This window comes from Otolemur garnettii, unplaced genomic scaffold (assembly GCF_000181295.1).
Source record: "Otolemur garnettii isolate 467f Iridium unplaced genomic scaffold, OtoGar3 scaffold00015, whole genome shotgun sequence".
NCBI classification, from domain to species: Eukaryota; Metazoa; Chordata; class Mammalia; order Primates; family Galagidae; genus Otolemur; species Otolemur garnettii.
Genome location: NW_003852410.1, coordinates 1,159,359 through 1,164,156, shown reverse-complemented (window position 1 = coordinate 1,164,156; position 4,798 = coordinate 1,159,359).

Below are 4,798 nucleotides of genomic sequence, written 5' to 3'. Positions count from 1 at the left end.
AAGAGTACTGTGGGCTGGGTGCAGTGGCTCATGCCTGTATTCCTAGCACTCTGGGAGGCCGAGGCAGGTGGATTGCCTGAGCTCACAGGTTCCAGACCAGCATGAGCCAGAGCGAGACCTCATCTCTTAAAAAAAAAAAAAAATAGCCAAGTGTTGTGCTGGGCTCCTTAGTCCCAGCTCCTTGGGAGGCTGAGAGGCTGAGGCAAGACAATCGCTTGAGCTCAAAAGTCTGAGGTTGCTGTAAGCTATGATGCCACCAAGGCACTGTATCAAGGGTAACAAAGTGAGACTCTGTCTCAAAAAAAAAGAGTACTGTTTCTGACCCAAGGAAGTTTTGTAAGACACAAGTAATAAAACACTTAGGGGCCAGGTCCATAATAGGAGTTTAATCAGCACTAAGCCCTTTCATTTTTCCTGTGTCCAGAAAGCATTCTCTCTCCCCACTCCCTGTAACTATTTCGACAAATAATTTGAACACATACTATGTGGCAGTGAATAAGACTAGGATGAAGCAGTGAACAAGACTCATAAAGTTGCCCTCATGGAGCTGGCATACTAGATAAGAGACAGACAATTAATTAAAATAAGGTGAGCTATGAAGAAAAGAAAACAGGGTTAAGAGACAGAGGGAGGAGAGGCTATTTACACAGGAGGTGCCAGGAAGCGCTCTCTGAGGTAACATTTAAGCTGAATGCTGGCTAGAGCCAGCCATTTGACAATTTGGGGGGAAAGCATTTGGCAGAGGCAAGAATAAGCACAAAGGCACTGAAACAGCAATGAGCTCAAGAAATCAGAACACTAGAGCAGCTGGAGCACAGCAAACAAAGGAGAAAACAGCAGGAGATGAGATCAGGAGGTCAGGCCCTAGATCACAGGGGCTTGCAAGCCACAGTAAGACGCCTGGATTTTATCCTACATGCCACAGAAAGCCACTGGACATAGGAAACATGGGAATAACAAGGTCTGATTAGTGTTTCAAAAAGGGGAGAGAGGTGGGCACGGTGGCTCACGCCTATAATCCTAGCACTGTGAGAGGCCGAGGAGGGTGGATTGCCTAAGCTCACAAGTTCAAGATCAGCCTGAGCCAGAGTGAGACATCATCTCTAGAAATAGCTGAGTATTGTGGTGGGCGCCTATAGTCCCAGCTACTTGGGAGGTGGAGGCAAGAGAAACGCTTGAGCCCAAGAGTTTGAGGTTGCTGTGAGCTATGACGCTATGGCACTCTACTGAGGGTGACAAAGTGTGACTCTGTCTCAAAAAAAAAAGAATGAAAGAAAGAAAGAAAAGGAAAAATGGGGGAGAGAGGACAGTGAAAATACCCAGGTAAGATAGGATAGTGGTTTGTTGAAGGTTAAACATTCCTTTTTCCAGGAAGTCTTCCTTCACTGGCCTTCCTGGGCACCAGTCACCCTGGTCACACTATGCAATAATCTCCTGTCTCTCCCTCTGACCTGGGGCTCCTGCCTCTTTCATTTCAAACCTCCAGCTCTCAGTGTATATGTGGCCCCCTGTGGTTATTCCCTAGAGGTTCCTGTTCCCAAGAGCCCTTAAGTGGGCCAGCGAGGCAGGAAGGGGCCCCCATGACGAGAAGACAGGGCACAGTGCCTGTGAGAGCTGAGGCCTGGCTGTGTTTAGGGGCAGAGGTCCTGCTCTTTTCTTCTCTGGGAAGCAGCTGTCCCCAAAGCTTCCTGGCTCCTAACGCATGGTGGCTCACAGACACCTCGAGAAGCCACTGAAAACTCCATGTGCTCTCCCCAGGAAAATGTCCAGGCTCACCAAACGTTACGGACCATTTCAAAGGGTTCAAAGGCCTCTCCAGATCATCCCTAAACCAGAGTTTAAACTCTGCCTTAAAGCCTTCTTAGTTCCTTTCTCAAACCAAGCCTCATGGTCCTGGCGCAAGCGAGGTGTTGGGAACCCACAGAGAAGACTCAACTCTGGGGTTGGGAGCAGAAGTGAGGTGAGAGGGAAGGACTGAAAGGCCCCTAAGGTGGTTACTGGTTAACAACAATGCTCCAGTGTTGACCTCTTACCCAATTAGGCTCCTATGTATGCTAAGTTTAGCTGCATGTCATTCAACCCTCCCAATACAAGCAGATGTAGGTATACCCATTTCACAGGGGAGGAAACTGAAGTTCAGAGAGGTTGAGCAACTCGCCCAAGGTCACACAGCCAGCTGAGTGGACACACTAAAGGAGTTGTGAAGTCCGCAGAGGTTCATCTAACTCAGGGGGTCTGAAAAGCTTTGTAGAGGAGGAGATGGTTGAGTTGGGCCCTCAGTGATAAACATGCCATCTGCCCACACCCCGTCCAAAAGATGTGAGCACCTGCTGACCAGGCGGGGGCTTGCCCAGCCCTGGGAACCCATTGCTGGAGAGATTTTAGGGGGGTAAGGGGATTTCTCTGCCGTAGGGACTGGGGAGAGGCTGGCCCCGGGGGTAGGGCGAGGGCCGCTGCAGGGCAGCCTCCAGGAGCTGGTCCATCTCGGGTTACCTCTCCTCCTCCTCCTTCTCCTCCTTCGTCTCCTCTCTCCTTGGCTCCGAGCCTTCCCGCAGTGTCCCCGGTGGGGGTGGGAGTCGTGCAAGTCTTGTCGCCCGTGCCCACGAGGTGGACAGCAGGCCGTCCTCCCCGCCTGGGTCCCGCCATCGCCCCCTCCCTCGGCCAGCTGCTCACCTGGCCGCCGCAGCCCCCGCGTTCACCTTGCGCGCGTCCCTGCAGCCGCTCGCCGCGCCGCATCCTCCGAGATGCTCAGACTTAGCTAACCGAGCCCGGCGCTGCCGATCGCCGAGCCCGCCCACAGGAGCGCCAGCCCCGCTTAACTCTTTCTCTTTAGGGGTGGACTCTTCTTTCAGTACCGACCTCCTCTCGCTCAGAGATTGTCGGGGCTAAGAGCGGAACCAAGGCCATCTCAGGCAATGTAAATCCCTTCTGCAGCATCCCTGAAATTGGGGCAGCCAGTCTCTGCTTGCATACCGCATGGGACGGAAAGCTCACTTCCTTATATCTCTGTATCTTTTACGTAAACACACGTACAGCTTGATGTGTATTCTTTATATCTTTCTCAATGCACAGTGACATATACATCTTAACAGAATTGAGATCGTACTGGGCATGTCGTTTCTGTAATTTTTTTCCCTTCACAATATATTCTGGGACATTTTCCACCTAAGTATCTACAGATCTACCTCATTTCTTGTACCCGTTGTTGAGAATTCTCCCATACTGTCAGCTGGCAATTTTTTTTTTTTTTTGAGACAGAGCCCCAGGCTAGAGTGCCATGGTGTCAGCTCACAGCAACCTTAAACTCCTGTGTTTAAGCAATCGTCTTGCCTCAGTCTCCTGAGTAGCGGAGACTACCAGCGCCTGCCACAACGTCTGACTTGTTTTTCTATTTTTTAAGTAGAGACCAAGTCTCACTCTCGTTCAGGCTGGTCTCCTGAGCTCAAACAATCCACTTGCCTTGGCCTCCCAGAGTGCTAGGATTACAGCGTGAGCCACCGCCCCCAGCCTATTGGTACATTTTACTTATCCTGTGCCCTATGGTTGTACACGGGTTTTTTTCTAGCCTTTTGCTAGCACCAATAATGAGGGCAGAGGCCATTCTTACACAGACATCTTTGCGCACATGCACTAGTGTATCTATTAGATAATTTTCTATCTGAGGCATGGTAAGATATATGGGTCTGCACCTTTTCCGTCTGATAGACACTGTCAAAATGCCCCTGGTCCCTCTTTGAGCAATTCCTTACATACTAAATGTCCATCATTAGGTCCAATCCATTAAGGGAAAATCCACACAAGGAATACATGTGCTCAGCAGAATTAGGTGGAATCTTGAATGGGATGGATAAATTTCCAGTGTGGATTATAATTTAAGTTCTAGTCATTTGAATTATAAAGATAATATACTATAATTATCTCAATTCAAGCAATGCAGAAATCTTCCAAGAACAAGTTAATTGCCTTAACTTGCCTTCTCCAACTCTGCCTCCCAGATGGACCCATCGTTAACCTCATAGTTTTCTTTGCTTATAAAAACATAAATGTGCATGCATATTTTTCACAACCTGGGTCACACTATGCATGTTACTCTGCAACACTGCTTAAAAGGTACATGTTGGAAACAATTCGAAGGTCATACGTATTAGCTTGACCCTGTTTTTTCAACACCAGCTGTACAGGATTAGATGATGTGAATGAACCATTATTTATGCCAACATTCTCAATATTCCCCTATTAATGAGTAATCGGGTGGTTTGCAGCTTTTTTTTGGTACTGAAAACAATACTAGAGTAAACATTCTTACATGCCAAGACATATATTCTTACATGATAATACTCTAAATTCTCTCAGATAATTATTTGTATGATCCCCCTTTGTTGGTACCGCTCTTCCTATCTCTTCATTCATCCCATACCTAAATATTACAAGGTAAATTGTGGTTTATGTGATTTTTACCTACTTCTGCCAATTTTCTATATTTTACAAATTTAACAATATTCTATATATCATGTTTTTCTTTTGTGATCAGAAATAAGGGCTTGGTGCCTGTAGCTCAAGGGGCTAAGGTGCCAGCCACATACACCAGAGCTGGTGGGTTTGATTCCAGCCCGGGCCCACCAAACAAGAATGACAACTACAACCAAAAAATAGCCAGGCATTGTGGCAGGCACCTGTAGTCCCAGCTACTTGGAAGGCTAAGAAAATCGCTTAAGCCTAGGAGTTGGAGGTTGCTGTGAGCTGTAATGCCACAGCACTCTACCCAGGGCAACAGCTTGAGACTCTGTCTCAAAAAAAA